This window comes from Diabrotica virgifera, chromosome 4 (genome assembly GCF_917563875.1).
Source record: "Diabrotica virgifera virgifera chromosome 4, PGI_DIABVI_V3a".
Lineage (NCBI taxonomy): Eukaryota > Metazoa > Arthropoda > Insecta > Coleoptera > Chrysomelidae > Diabrotica > Diabrotica virgifera.
Window position 1 is genome coordinate 47,514,298 of NC_065446.1, and position 17,684 is coordinate 47,531,981.

The window sequence follows — 17,684 nt, forward strand, 5'->3', positions numbered from 1 at the left end:
ATGTAATCAATTTTAAAATTTCAAAAAATTCATAGGCATAGTTGAGGCTTTTGTAAAACATGTCTATTTTTTATAGATCCGTGGGTTGATTGTACATAACAACAAAATAATTTTAAATTTTTTTTAGAGAAAAGCGTATAACGTTTTTTGGAGGTGGCTGGAGGTTTAATTTTTTTTGCTATTTTGTGTATATTATCAAACATTATGTTTTTTATTTTTTCAGATTTTCCCGTAAGGTTCGCCACCTTCAAAAATACAAAAAACTGTTTTTATGGGGTTTTTGGAGGGTTGAACGTGTTTCTCCCATTTTTAAATGTTACAAAGGACTTATTTACTTCAATTTACCTATAACCTATAAAAAACATTGATTTGATTTATTTTGAAGTCTATAAACTAGGGAAAATCCCCAAAAACCCCAAAAAAACACAATTTTTTGGATTTATGAAGGTGGCGAACCTTACGGAAAAGTCTGAAAAAAATTAAAGAGATAGTGTTTGATAAAATACACAAAATAAAAATGAAATTAGACGTCCTGCTATCTCCAAAATAGAAGTTATGCGCTTTTTTCTAAAAAAAATTGTTTGAGGTTATGTACACTCATCCCACGGATCTATCAAAAATAGACATGTTTTGTAAAAGCCTCAACTATGCCTATGAATTATTTGAAATTTTAAAATTGATTGCATCCCACCTAAAAAAAAATAAAAACCAAAAATGTTTCATGGTGGGAGAAGGGGAAGGGGGTGGCGGCTTAAAATTTCGCTGACTCTAATTGTTTAATTACAAATAACTTAAAAAAAATCAAAAAATTGAATTTTGGAAGTGAGGGAGGGTACCTTATAATTTATTTATCCCTTCCATAAGTGGAAAGTTTGATGCGGCACTGTCGACGCATGTGCCACTAAAAGTGACTGCACAGTGTTCATGCGCTTTCTTTTAGGTTCTTATGTTTTACAAACTAAGTTCTCATTTAATGTTTATACATTCACTAACGAATGTTTATACATTTCTAATATTTAAGTTATAGGGTCTTATCGTGCCTAAAATGATTAGCAAGTGTCACCTATAGCGGCTCTTAGTCTATTACTTTAAAAAACTTGAAGTTGTAATTCTTTATTTCCTCGCCTATAAGTGTAGTCTTAAATTTGATGTTGTTTCTGCTGCTGAACTGTTTTTTCTTTTACAACCTGAATAAGTAAAGTAGACAAAGTCTTTTTTAATTTAAATGTAAAATATGTTGAAGTAACATTCTTTTGTTCTTAAAGAGTAGGTAGCTTTATATGTAGATACTCAAACTTATAATATTTTATATTGGCCACTCTAAAAACATCCAGTTCTCCTGCACTGCATACACATCCTTATCGGTCAAATCGAATAAAGCAATAAAGATGGAGCTGACAATTTTGTGAAGGCGAGGACGATGTGCAATATTTTTTTTATAGAAAATGTACATTCTGGACAACGTGACATAAATTCATTATAGATTTTTATAACTATGTTATAAAGTATAGTCACACAATGAAGTAATTAGAATCATGTACGTTTTTATTAAATTTAATATAGAGAAATAGAAACTAAACGTGCGTGCATAAAAATCGGCGCACTTAAAAATTTGGTCATTTTTGATGTCTCGAATTTCCTAAACCTGTTGTCCGATTTAAGTGATTTTTTTAATATGTTATAGCCTTATTCTTTAGCAATACCGCTGTACCTAATAATGTTGTTGCTAGACAGGTAAATTGTCATTGTATACCGGGTGTACGAATCAAACTGTTTTTTTTTCTCAAAGTTCGCATCACCCTGTGAAATATTCTAGCATTTATATATATATATATATATATATATATATATATATATATATATATATATATATATATATATATATATATATATATATATATTGATGTGATCTTGATTATTGATATGAGATAATATTCTTATATGTCACTTAATTTAATCAATGTATTAATACTAATCTAATTAATTAACCAGATCACATATCAATATGTTTTCAATCTCAGGGCGAATTATAAATTAATTACTTACTTTCGTGGCTTCAAATATTTCTTAATGGTTCCTAATCGGGATAGAAAAGAAAAGAGTAAAAAAAGTACACATATATGGGTTACAATTATAATCAAAATATTTTTTATTTTATTTAAAAGGCAATCAATGCTTAATATTTGCTATTTCTTATTATTCTTAAACATAACATTTACAAATGGGAATCTTATTTCCTTTTAGTTTTCAATTGAAAGTTTTTATTAACATTTAACTATTAGGAGTTATTAGCACAACTCTATTTAAGTTTGATGAAGCTTTTCTGATATTATTGATTATTTTATTCAATTTTTTATGTGGAATTTAATACGAAAAACCCATACATTCATGTCCAAACAAATGAGACTGACCTTTTCCTGGTGAACTGAAAATGTCCTCACACAAGACCCGTTTCCTGCTATCCTTGGCTGCGATCAAACCTCGTCCTGGCTTCCAGTAATGTTCTCCTTTGTAAAACTAGCTCGAATAGTTCTCGTTCCTGCTTCTGTTGTGATGCTGTGTTCTACCTTTTTCGAAACTGCTATCAGCTACCGGGACACTCTTGGCTCAAGGAGGTTCTTTTACTCTCGACCTGGCCTACTTCTCGTTCCACGATAGATACTCCACACTCACGGAACTACACCGGCTTTCTCACTCTCCGTACACTACCGTCTACTACTCGACTTCACTTCTCGACAGCTCAAAACATTCTACTCTCACTTTGTCATTCATTCACCTACTTTCTAAATATCCCTTCCAGATTCACAAATCAATCTTCCACCACCAACTCTCATTCGCAGTATTCCTCAAAACCAATTTTTAATCTTTCTAAATATGCTTAATGGATTTCAAAAGAAAATATTTAATTCCCATTCTAAAATACTTTCTAACTATTTACAAATTTTAATGACCTATTCTCTCTTTCAAATGAGTCTTATTTAGCATAGGCTAATGATCGAAACCTTCCGCGAAAAACGATAATGAACTATCATCTATTTCACTGAGTTTTATTTAGCATAGGCTAATGATCGACCTTCCGAGAAGAACGATAATGGTACGCGTCATTCACTTTGTTTATCTAAGCACATTGTTCCGAGTTTCGTACGCTTATTCTAATCACTTCTTAAAATTAAATATAACAATTTGTTGTATACAGGTTGTTCTAAATTTATATGCCCGAGGTTGAGAAATTAAAAATATTTTATATTACAGTAAATTTTGTTTATAATTATCAAATTTTAATTTTTATATCAAATAGAAATATAACAAATCCCCGCCTTGTATTCGATAAAATTTATCTGCATTTTTAAATAAATTTTCTCGAGGCAAAACCAACTCCCTGTATATTTCCTTACTTTAATCTACGTCTTATATCCTAACTTACTATCTACTTCATGTAATTCTGTCTTTTATTCGTGATATTTGTATACATCGTGAATATTATAAATTCCTCGGATCTTTTCCGAGTTCCTGTGCCTCAACTCATAACTATTTATCCCATTTTCATTATTCACGATGTAAGGGCCTTCGAAAACAGGCATTAACTTTGCGCAAATGCCCCCAGGAAGATTTGATACTCGTAATGCCCTCACGAGTACTTTTTCACCCTTTTGGAAAGTCACTGGTCTTCTTTTTCTATTTTGTTCCTGTCTTTGGATATATTTTTCGTTGCTTCGCCGTAATCTTCTCTGTACGGTTTCAATCACCTGTTGATATTCTTTTGGCTCTTGGTATTCCCATGGCCTTATCGGCAGTACACCCTTCATGATGTATTCTGGGGTCTCTTTTGTTACTGTGCTCGGAATTGTATTTAGATACCTTTCTATTTCCGCCATTTTCCTGTCCCAGTGGCGATGTTGACCATCTGTTGCAATGCGAAGAAATTTCGTCACTTCCTGTATGAATCGTTCCGAAGGATTACTCTGTGGATGCCTGATGCTGACAAAATTTGTCTCTATTCCTCGTTCTCGAAGTTGTCCCTTGAAACGATCATTTCGGAAATACGTTGCATTGTCCAGTAGGATCTTTTTTGGTGTTCCTACTATGGCTATAAAATTGTCGATTTTTCTTAATATTTCCTCCCCCTTTGTGGTGCGGCAACTATATAATTTTACGTATTTTGAAAACACATCCACCATTACCAGAATATGTTTGTTCCTTTTAGTGGTCATAATTAGATCGCTTAACATATCTATTGCTACAATGTCTAGTTTGTTTCGGGCTTCAATATTTTTGGCAACATTTTCGTTTTTGAAATTCCGACTCTTATATTTTTGACATACATCGCACTTCTGGGTAATTTCCTTTGCAATGCGGTAATCCTGTCGGCTGATGTAATTTTCCCTAAAAACGAGCCAAACTTTTCTGCTACCGATATGCCCATTGTCCTCATGTAATTTCTTTATTATCTTTTCGGCCAATGTCTGTGTCACTAAATATAGTTCCTTTCCGTCTATTCTCTTAAAATATATGTCATTTTCTACTTCCGCTCTTCTTTTCTCTCTTTTCTCTAGGTCTTCTTGGTTTGTCCTTATCTCATTTAACGAATATATCCCTTCTTCTTGTATTAATCTATTTAGTCCCACCTGTAGAGTAATTGTTTCCTTTTTTCCCGTGTCCTCATCCCGTGTTAGAGCGTCGGCTATTATATTGTCTTTTCCTTTTATATATCGGAACTCAAAATCATACTCCTGTAATAATAGAATGCCTCTATGTATTCTATTATTTACTAATCTATTCTTCATGATATGTACTAAAGCTGCATGGTCTGTTTCGATTGTGAATTTTGCTCCCAATAAGTAAAACCTCAATTTGTTTATGCAATATAGTACACTGGCAAACTCCAATTCTGTAACACTATATTTTCTCTCATGTGTTTTAGTCACTCGAGATATAAAACATATCGGCACTTCTTGGTCGTTTTGTATTTGAGACAAAACTCCTGCAAATTTTTGTATGGACGCATCAGTTCGGAGTATAAAAGGTAAATTGTAAATGGGGTGGTATATTTTCGTTCCTTTTGCGAATTCTCGTTTTAATGTTTTGAAAGCTTCCTCCTGTTCTTCTTTCCAATTCCATTTTATTCCTTTTTTAAGCAACTTTATCAGAGGGATTTCCTTTTGGCTCAAATCGGGAATCAGTTTTTTAAAATAATTAATCGTGCCAAGAAAACCTCTCAATGTTTTCAAATTCGTTGGTCTTGGGTATTCATCTATGAGCTTGACTCTGTCTTCGGCTAATCTTACTGTTTTGGTGTCCAATTGAAAACCCAAATAAATGACTTCTTTTTGAAAAAATTGACATTTTTCAATGTTTAATTTCAATCCCGCTGTGTCCAATTCTTCCAGAATTATTTCTATGTGTTTCAGATGACTCTGAGTATCTTGTGAAAAAATTAATAAATCATCGATATAATGAACTATGAAATCTTCGTGGCGATTCAAAATGGTATGTAGAGCTCGGACGAGTGCAGCACAAGCACTTTGCAATCCAAACGGCACTACCTTAAACCGGTAGACAATACCATCAATAGAAAAAGCGGTGTAGTTTCTACACTTTTCAGCTAACGGTATCAACCAAAAACTGTGTTTTAAGTCAATTTTCGAAAATATGTGTGACCCCGTGATTCTTCCAAAAATGGCCTCGATGTTTAGAGGTGATTCATATTGTGATACAGTGTGCTGGTTGATATTCCTGGCATCTAAACATAATCTCAATTCTCCACTGCTTTTCTTTACTATCACAATCGGGTTAACATACGGTGAATCACATCTTTCGATGATTTGATCTTCCAACGTTTTATTTATTTCTTCTTTCACCTCTTGTCGATACTTGTATGGAATCGGGTAAGTCTTTGATCGAAAATTTCCCAAGTTTTTCACCTCAAATGAATGTTCGTACTTTTTAGCCACTCTGTTTTCCTCATTGATCAAATTTTCGTAGTTTCTTAACATCATCCGCAATTCTTTTTCTTTCCCTTCTCCACATATCAATTTTCTGCCTTTTTTCTCAGATTCTTCACACATGTTTACCGTGCATTCTGCATCCTCGTTTGCATATACCTCCTCTTCAAATACCACTGTTTCAATCATATTCTTTTCACTTTCATTTTTTAGCTTTATTTCTTCTTCTCCTGAGCCCGTCTCTTCTTTTGAGGAATCCCAGGTTTCCTTTGTTTCTGATACTCTCAAATTTTCTTCTTCTGGGCTCAACTCTTCTTTTGAGGAGCCACAGGTTTCATTTTCTTTTATCTTTTTCTGACCTTTTCTCCTTTTTTTTCTTTGTCCTTGCTTCGCTGCCAAATTCATTTCCACTGTTTGTTCTTTACCTGATTCGTCCGTATTTTGTTTCTCATGTTCCTTGTCCTGTTCTTTTTCTTTTTCTTCTGTTAGTTTCATCGTATTATTTTTAAAATCTATCACTACATGTTTTTCTGCCAATTCGTCCACTCCTACTATCATGTCATGTGACATGTTTGGCATTATTACACATTGTAGTGCATACATATTCTTGCTCAGTCGTACCATTACTCGTATGCCTTCATTTATAGTTGCCAATGTCCGTTTGTTTGCGCCCACTAAATTTACCCTAGGTATTTTATAAATTAAATTTGTTAAGTTAACTTCTTCTATTAGTTTTCTGTTGACCAATGTTATTTCAGATCCAGTGTCTATCATAATTTTAATTGGTTTCTCGTTGATAAATCCATCCACAAATTTTAAATTAACTCCATTTTTCTTTTCGTTGTTTCCTGCCAATTTAATAAACTCCTTGGGGTGACAAAAGATTCCTGTTTGATTTTTGGTTTTTAGTGAGCGCCGTCGTGAAAAGACGCCCGTTGCTCATCGTTGTTTATATTTTCGTCATAATGTCTCTCTCCGTCATATTCATCTGTCTGGGTATTATTTACTTCTCTTCTATTTTCTCTTGGTCTGTCGGATCTGTTTCGGTTTTCTCGATATCCCTGTTCATTTTGTCTACCATTATTTCTGTTTTCTTGATTTGAGCGTGTGGTGTTTCTATTCTGGTATTCTCGATTTCTGTCCTCATTCCATTGCCTATTTCTTTGTTCATAATTTCCTCTTCCGTTGTCTCTATTTTCGTTTTCCCTTCTGGGATTAAAATCTCGTCTTGTATAGTCCCTCCTATTTTGATTTCTATCTCTGTAATCTTGTGTTTCTCGGGGCCTGTAATCTTCTCGCGACCTTCTTGATTTTCTTTCTCTTAGACGTGATTCTCTTATTTGTAAGAATTGGCATAGACTATCTATGTCTTTGTAGTTTTGCAATGTGATATGGTCTTCCAGCGTTTCTTCGAAATGTCTTGCAATCAGTTCGACTAATTGTTCCGATGAGTAATTATATTGTAAATGTTTTGCATTATTGTAAATTTGTAAAGCATATGTCCTTTCTGATACCCCCATCCTATCATTGTATTTCCCATTTTGCAATTCCTTGTTAATTTCCAATTGTTGGACTTTTCCCCAGAAATAATTCAAAAATTTTTGTTCAAATTGTTGCCAATTGCCGAATTCTTCTTCTTTACTATCGAACCATAGGCTTGCTTCATATTTGAGATGGTTTCTGATAGTTTCTTTTGCTGTTTCGAAATTTCCGATGTGCTGTATTTTCTTTTTTAGGCTATTTATGAACGGCACTGGGTGTAATCTTCTTACATCCCCGCCAAACCTTATCTTCACGTCATCTGTGCTATGTATAACCATTTCTCTTCTTTCTCCGACATTCTGTTGAGTATTGATTTCCGCAATCTTTCTTTCCACTTCTTCTATGTCTGCTTGAATAGCGTTTTGCAACTTGTTTTCCAAACTTTCCATTTCTTTTTTCTGGCAATTCGTTAACTCCTTCATTTTATTTTGAATTTTCATTTCTTGTTCTTTCATGTGGTCCTTCATTCTCATTTCTTGTTTTTGCATGTGATCTTTAATTTTCATTTCATACTTTTCTATGCGTTCCTCTATTTTCTTATTGTTCTCTTCTATCGCTTGTTTTGTTTCCTGTTGATTGTCATCCATTTTTTTCTCCACTTTATCCATTGTCCTTTTTGCTTCATCCATTTTTTGTGACTGGAGTTGCATCAGTTGTAATAGTTTATCTATTCCTGATAATTCTTGCTGTTCTGATGCCATGATTGTCGTGTCTAAAATATCTTCTTGGTCTGAATGTTCTTTTTGTTTTTTTTTGTCTTTGCTTTGGCTTCTTGTCACAGACATTTGTTTTCAAGAAGTACTATCCCCGCCAAATATGAAATTTTACTAGTGTTACCAAGACGACTTTTTCTCACCCAAATATTATAAATTGTCAATAAATATATCAAATGTAAATATCGTAAAAATAAATTATTAAATCAGTTATGTAAAATTTGTACCTAAAGAGATCTAAAATTTTATGTTATCAAATGTAAGTATCTCACTTTTTACCACAGGCATATAAATTTTCAAATACCGGCTTTACTCTTTCTATCCTTCAAATTTGCCACTAGAAATACTTTACAATGCTTTCCACGTTGGACGACAGTTGATGTGATCTTGATTATTGATATGAGATAATATTCTTATATGTCACTTAATTTAATCAATGTATTAATACTAATCTAATTAATTAACCAGATCACATATCAATATGTTTTCAATCTCAGGGCGAATTATAAATTAATTACTTACTTTCGTGGCTTCAAATATTTCTTAATGGTTCCTAATCGGGATAGAAAAGAAAAGAGTAAAAAAAATACACATATATGGGTTACAATTATAATCAAAATATTTTTTATTTTATTTAAAAGGCAATCAATGCTTAATATTTGCTATTTCTTATTATTCTTAAACATAACATTTACAAATGGGAATCTTATTTCCTTTTAGTTTTCAATTGAAAGTTTTTATTAACATTTAACTATTAGGAGTTATTAGCACAACTCTATTTAAGTTTGATGAAGCTTTTCTGATATTATTGATTATTTTATTCAATTTTTTATGTGGAATTTAATACGAAAAACCCATACATTCATGTCCAAACAAATGAGACTGACCTTTTTCTGGTGAACTGAAAATGTCCTCACACAAGACCCCTTTCCTGCTATCCTTGGCTGCGATCAAACCTCGTCCTGGCTTCCAGTAATGTTCTCCTTTGTAAAACTAGCTCGAATAGTTCTCGTTCCTGCTTCTGTTGTGATGCTGTGTTCTACCTTTTTCGAAACTGCTATCAGCTACCGGGACACTCTTGGCTCAAGGAGGTTCTTTTACTCTCGACCTGGCCTACTTCTCGTTCCACGATAGATACTCCACACTCACGGAACTACACCGGCTTTCTCACTCTCCGTACACTACCGTCTACTACTCGACTTCACTTCTCGACAGCTCAAAACATTCTGCTCTCACTTTGTCATTCATTCACCTACTTTCTAAATATCCCTTCCAGATTCACAAATCAATCTTCCACCACCAACTCTCATTCGCAGTATTCCTCAAAACCAATTTTTAATCTTTCTAAATATGCTTAATGGATTTCAAAAGAAAATATTTAATTCCCATTCTAAAATACTTTCTAACTATTTACAAATTTTAATGACCTATTCTCTCTTTCAAATGAGTCTTATTTAGCATAGGCTAATGATCGAAACCTTCCGCGAAAAACGATAATGAACTATCATCTATTTCACTGAGTTTTATTTAGCATAGGCTAATGATCGACCTTCCGAGAAGAACGATAATGGTACGCGTCATTCACTTTGTTTATCTAAGCACATTGTTCCGAGTTTCGTACGCTTATTCTAATCACTTCTTAAAATTAAATATAACAATTTGTTGTATACAGGTTGTTCTAAATTTATATGCCCGAGGTTGAGAAATTAAAAATATTTTATATTACAGTAAATTTTGTTTATAATTATCAAATTTTAATTTTTATATCAAATAGAAATATAACAATATATATATATATATATATATATATATATATATATATATATATATAGTCTTTTGAGTCCCTTTTCCTTTCAGTGTCGGGACTGGCACATCCTTTCACGTGTGTACAAATGTTGACCATTGTTTCTTATTGTATGCTAATCGGCTTGCTTCTGCTATTGTTTTCCCCTTCCTTTGGATGATTTTAGCGACTACTGTATCCCAATCTTCTCTAGGTCTTCCTCTACTTCTTTTCTTTTGTATCCTGGCTTCCCATATTTTCTTCACCGGTATGTTGTCTTTCATTATTTTCATGTGTCTCCACCAACTTAGTTGTTTTTCTTCAATATACTCAAGTACAGATTTCGTCTTAAGATCTGTGCGTATATCTGTGCTTCTTATTCTGTCTCTCATTGTCACTCCTCTAACTCTTCGTAAATACTTCATTTCTAGGGTTTGTATCTTGCTTTTTAGTTTTCTAGTTAGTATCCATGATTCACAGCCGTATGTAAGCACTGGTCTATATGTATATGGTGTTAAATACAGTTAGTTTGGTTTTTCTTGTAATTTCCTTTTTGTTTAAGAAGCTATTTTTTATTGCATGAAATAGTTTTGATGTTTTACTTATCCTCTCTTCAACATCTTTGTCCTGCCTTTTATTATTTTCGATTGTAACGCCCAAGTATTGGAAATGGTTTACTTGTTCTATTGCCTCCTCATTAATTTGCATATTTATTACGACTGGTTCTTGCGATATTACCATGGTCTTCGTCTTATGTGTATTTATCTTCATACCCTGTTTACATAATGCGTGATTCCATGCTTGCAGGTTATTTTGCAGGTCTTCTTCTTTTTCTGAGATAACTACTACATCATCTGCTAATGCACATTCCGAAATGGTTACGCTATGGAGATTTCTGTACCCTACATGCAATTTCTTTAGTTGTGGTGTGCACTCTATCATGATTTCGTCCATAAAGATGTTGAAGAGGGTTGGGCTCATGACACCTCCTTGCCTTAGTCCTTCAGTTGTTTCGAATTCTTTTGACTTCATGTTTTTATGTATTATGTAATTCCTATTTCTCTTATAAAGACTTTTGATGATTTCAACTAGTTTATCGTCAACCCCTCTTCTTATCAAGCTGTCCCACACAGTTTGTCGTTTCACCCTGTCGAATGCCTTTTCCAGGTCTATGAAGGCCATATGTGCTTTCTTTTTAGAGAGTAACGTTTTTTCAATTATTTGTTTTACCGTGAAAATATGGTCTTGTACTCCTCGTCCCTTTCTAAAGCCACTCTGTGCTTCATTTAAAGTAGTTTCTGTAATGTTTCGCAGCTTTTTGTCTAGTACTGTTTCATAGACTTTGAGAGAAGAACATAACAGTGTAATTCCTCGATAGTTGTTACAATCTTTGTGGTCCCCTTTCTTATATATCGGTACTATTACTCCTATCTTCCAGTCCTTCGGTATTGTTTCTTTTTTGCTTGCTTCTTTGAATATTTCAGCTAATTGTTTTACGCCTTTCATTCCCATTTACTTCAGCATTTCCGGTGGTATATGGTCGTGTCCAGGTGAATTTCCGTTTTTAAGTTTGCCTATTGCTTCTATTGTATCTTCGATTGTTATCTCGATGCTTGTTCTCTGTTCTTCACTACCTGTCGCATTACTGTTTTCTTTATTCCTATCCTCTTTTGTGGTAGTTAATAATTCTTGGAAGTGTTGTCGCCATCTTTCAATAATTTCTTTTTCTTCTGTGATTATTTTTCCTTCTTTGTTTTTAATTCTCATATCCTTACTAGGTGTGTCTGTTCTCATAGATTTTAATGTTCTATAAAAAAGTTTTTGATTTTCTTTGCTATTGTGTTCCAGCTGTTGTCCAAATTGATGCCAACTCTTTTCCTTTTCTGTTTTTATCATATCTCTTACTGCAGTTCTTGCCTCTTTGTATTTGTTGTAATTGTTTACTGTTTTGTTTCCTAAATAATTATTCCAAAGTTTTTTCTTAGTTTTCACTTGTTGTTTTATTTCGGCATTCCACCAATTTGTTTGTTTCACCTTGTCATTCCTTTTACTAATGCCACATACTTTTTTCGCCGCTTCCAGTAATATATTTTTAAATGATTGCCATTTTTGTTCTAGGTTGTTACTATCATTTGCATTTTCCAGAGCTGCTATTTCTAAATCAACCATTTCTTTGTATCTTAGGACAATCTCTTTGTTTCTGAGCTTGTAAGTTCTGATTGATTCGTATTCAATTTTTCTTTTGTTTTCTTTTGTATGTTCCTGGGGTTTTTTGTTTTTATTCTTTATTCTAGCTTCCAACAAATAATGGTCACTACTTATTTCTGGTCCTCTTCTGACTCTAACGTCTTGAATTACCTTTCGATTGTCGCGTTCTACTAGTATGTAATCAATTATTGACTTTTCTGATTCTCTTTCTAGCATTTATAAAATACTTAAATTAAAACCCAATATAGCCTCAGGTTTTCCTAACATTCTGTTTTTTGATTCATTCGCTTATGTTAGATAATAAAAAAGTTAGGTACTTTAACAACTGGCCATAGTCTTGGCGCCAGAGGGGTCACCGTGTCCTTTTCAATTCTGATGGAAAAACTCAACGCTTTCTTATGGATTTTTGGCTGCTGATTACTACGAATTTCGAGGATATATTTCGATCCGAATGGTCAAAAAATTTTTATATACAATTTAATTGTTTGATAAAAAATGTTTCAAATAAAATGTGTTCCCTAATAAAAAACGAAGAAAAAAACGTTTACTAATCTTAAATCCAACACTTAAAACTCAATATATTGTAAAATTAGCGCCCAATGCAAATTGCAAAGTAAGTATTTTTCGAAGCTTTATCGATCGTAACTCGGCTTCTACGCATGCAAATGAGCTTTAGAAGGAGGCATTTTAAAGCTTAATTAATAGGCTTCCAAACAAAGTTTGTTAAATTACTTTATCTTCATTTGTTTTAAAGTTATACCCGTTTGCAGTTGATGTGTGGTGTATGGCTAATTTTGGTCATACTTTATATTTTTGATGGTGGTGAAAACGAAAATTAGGTTTATTTTGAATTTTACGCTGGGGAACAGTGGTAAAATCGGAATTTTATACTAAAAATAAAAAATAAGTGAAATCACATTTTTGCGTTTAATAACTCTGTCTCGTTTTAATATTTTTTTTTTCTAAAATTTTTACAGTATATACCTCTTCCATTTCTGAAGACAATGGTACCTCTTTCAATCTTTCTGTCTCATTATAATAAACGTTATGAATTGTTTAAAGTGAAAGGTGCAGATTCATGAGTTTCAAAATTTAATCCCAAAAGTTGAGTGACAAAATTTGAAATTTAGCTTTTTAATCAAATTTATGTTAAAATATAGGATACAAAAAATAATATATTTTATAGAAAAAAAAATAATGCAACTTTTAATTTTAAGAAAAACGTAATTTCATTTTTTTTATTTTTAGGATAAAATTGTGATTTTGACAATGTTCCTTTATCTAAAATTCAAAATAAACCTTATTTTCAATTTTCAGCACCATCAAAAACATAAAGTAAGACCAAAATTAGCCATTCATCACACTGTGGTCAGTATTTCGAGAAATAAGTGTTTTTTTTTTGGAAGAGTGCCACTCGTCTATAAAGTCACATAACTTTTTTCTTATTATACAGGGTGTCCCGAAAAGATTGGTCATAAATTATACCACACATTCTGGGGTCAAAAATAGTTCGATTGAACCTAACTTACCTTAGTACAAATGTGCTCATAAAAAAAGTTACAGCCCTTTGAAGTTACAAAATGAAAATCGATTTTTTTTCAATATATCGAAAACCATTAGAGATTTTTTGTTGAAAATGAGCATGCATCATTGTCACGGCAGGAGCATCTTAAAACAAAATTATAGTGAAATTTGTCCACCCCATAAAAATTTTATGGGAGTTTTGTTCCCTTAAACCCCCCCAAACTTTTGTGTACGTTCCAATTTAATTATTATTGTGGCACCATTAGTTAAACACACTATTTTTAAAACATTTTTGCCTCTTAGGACTTTTTCGAGAAGCCAGTGTTTATCGAGATATTTTGAATATTTATCAAGTCCACCACATATTTGTATATGGTTAAGTACGATTATAGGGACCTGTTAATAATCTGAAAATGTATTTATAATTTACATTTTTAGGTATATTTGAAAAAGGAGCCACATCTCGATAAAAGGTGACTTATCAAAAAAAGACTAAGAGCCAAAAAAGTTTTAAAATCACTGTGTTTAACTAATGGTACCACAATAATAGTTTAATTGGAACGTACACAAACATTTGGGGGGTTTAAAGGAACAAAACTCCCATACAAATTTTATGTAAATATATTAAAAAAGAAGCTACATCTCGATAAAAACTCGCTTATCGAAAAAATACTAAGAGGCAAAAAAGTTTTATAAACGTTGTGTATAACTAATGGTACCACAATAATGAATTAATTGGAACGTACACAAAAGTTTGGGGGGGTTTAAGGGATAAAAACCCCCATAAAATTTTTATGGGGTGGACAAATCTCACTATAATTTTGTTTTAAGATGATCCTGCCATAATAATGATACATCTCCATTTTCAATAAAAAATCTTTAATAGTTTTCGATCTATTGAAAAAAATCGATTTTCATTTTGTAACTTCAAAGGGCTCTAACTTTTTTTATGGGCACATTTGTACTAAGGTAAGTTATGTTCAATGGAACTATTTTTGAATCCAGAATGTGTGGTATAATTTATGACCAATCTTTTCGGGACACCCTGTATATTTTGAATGGAAATTTTCCAAAAAACTTCTTCATGAATTATGTTTTATTGCTGTTAGTTAAAATTGTTAACTAACAAGTTTGTTACTCAACTTTTTTAAGTAAACATGAAACTAACGAAATCTGACTACAAAATGTTTAAAAATTAACAACCCCTCTTTTAATTTGTTTAAACATTCTGGACAAATCTCGTTGTCATCTAAATACTCGAAGAATGATACAATAAAATTTTCAAAAGGAAATATTGACAGCGACCAAAAGATACAGCGAGGTAAATATGAAAAATTATCTAAATTTATTTTTCGCATTTTTGCATAAAATTTGATTTTTGACGATGTTCCATCAATTCTAGATAAAAATAAACTTCATATTCGGATTCATCGACCTCGAAAATATAAAGAATGACTAAAATTTGCCATTCACCTATCATGGTCGCTTTTTCGATTTCTATGCCTCAAATTAGGGGTGTGCCGCTCGCCTATTTAAATTATAATTGTATAATTATAATATATAGTGTGCTGGTGGTTAATTGTTTTAATTAAACAATAGAAGTAGGCCTGGATTCCGCGTACCAAAAAAAGTTGATTAGAAAGCTGAAAATTTGTTAATAGCTTAAGGTTGTCTAGTCGGACAAACTTTGTTGTATGGGAACACTGGAACAGGAGAAGTTTTAATTATGAAACGTGATTTTAATTGTGGAATGTGTCATTCTGACAAGTTTATGATTGTGAAAACTAGCAGGATGTTTATTCAATAACAGACTTTATATATCAAAAAATATTTGTCCTACAAATATGTTGGGCATTTTAATAAGTCCGACAACGTAGAACATGTCAAATGACAGGAATTATATTGGTGGTAAATAGCAGTCTGATTTTTGCATGAGAGTTTAATGAAATGGTAACAAATCAATTGAAAGTTCTGTCCGACAAAATACATGGGACGTTTTCGCAGTCTGACATTCGAAAGCTGTAACCTGTTTCACAATTAAAACTTCTCCTGTTCCCGTACATTAAAATTTGTCCGACTAGACACCGTTAAGCTATTAACAAATTTTCAGCTTGGTATACTTATTTCAGATTCATATTTAAAAATGTGATTTGTTTCAGTTTTGTTGTGGTAAATCTTGTTCGTCTGTCGGATATAATGATCCAGTTTTTAAAAAATATTCGCACAATCAATTGTCCAACGTGCCGGCCATCTCAAGTATTAACACAAAACTCCACAACGAATCATCACTCATCACTCATCAACGAATTAACTCCGACATGATGATACACTGAAATCTCCAATGCAAATATCGACTGTATGCGCACACTATACAACTAAATAGTTTAGTCGAGAACAAATCGCAACACCCTCACGATTCAACTAAATAGTTATTCGACTTAAAAGTTGTATGTATGCGGGGGCCCTAACTTGGCGTCGATTGTTATACGATTTCACTAATTTTGATATGGATATATCAAAAATCTCTCTGGAGTTCTAATAATGGAGGAGCTATATTCACGGACAGAAAAATGGACGGACAGACAGGCATGAAACCGGAAGTACACTCACCGGCACAAAATTCCACCACTAAAAATTTTTGGTTTGACAAGTTTGACAATTTATAACTTTATTATTTGTACTCCGATTTTCAAGTTTCTTACATCACTTTGTAGATACATATTATATTGATGTCGTTTGTTATTATTCAGGAAACAATTTTTTTGCTTAGATGGCATTATACGGGTGTGAATGAAAGCGTTGAATTTTCTCCTAACTTTAAAAATTCTGTGGAAAAATTGGATGGCTGATTTTGTTTCATACTTTTTTCGTATTATCTTGGAGATATCCTTAAGACTTTAATTTTTGAATTATCCCAATATCTGTTTTCTTGTAAGAGCTATACAATTTTTTGTAAATAAAAACACCGATTCACTCATTGACTCATAAACATAAGTATCTTAAATAGAGGTTGGATTTATAAGATTAGAATGGCCCGCATGCGTATTTCCGTTTGCGTGTTCATTTCAAGACATTGCGGTTTTGAAACGGACACCGAAAAGGTGATACATATCTAGTTCCAAAAAAGTGTTGATTTGAAAGCGCCAACCCCCGAAATGTGCACGGGTTTGTACCGAAACATGTGGCGTTGGAATTCTACAAACAAGTGCATAGAACTAATAGGTCTATTATACGTTGCACGTGTTGTTTATCAACTTACATACCTCCTATATACCAATTTTATGCAAAATGATATATATGTATTTACATAAAAAAATTATGATTTATTGGATCTGTTTTCTTCCTTTTTCTTTACAAATTTTCAAAAAACTCACAGAAGTACCAAAATATTCTGTTTTAAAATAAACTATGATATGTATATTTACTACATTTTTTCGTAATGCACAATAATACTTTAGTGTCCATATTTTAGTTTCAGCTGAACAATAATTTTTCAGCTGAAACTAAAATATATGTTTCTTTTTCTTCTTGTAGTTCCTTGTCATATGGGAGCTTAGCTATCATCACAGCTATCCGTACCTTATTGGCGGCTGCTCTGAATAGATCTACTGAGCTGCAACTATACCATTCTCTTAAGTTTCTTAGCCAGGAAATTCTTCTTCTACCTATGGATCTTTTCCACTTAATTTTGCCCTGCACTATGAGCCTTAATATCTCATATTTCGCGCCTTTATTAATGTGGCCCAAATATTACAGTTTTCTTGTTTTGATGTTCTTTATCACCTCGCAGTCCTTTTGTAGCTTTCTCAACACTTCTGCATTCGTAACTCGTTGGATCCATGGTATTTTCAAAATCCTTCTATTGCACCATATCTCAAATGCTTCCAACTTCTTTATGTTATCTACTTTCAGTATCCATCTTTCCATTCCATACAAAAAGGTCGAGAAAAGGTAGCATGTTAAGGCTCTTAT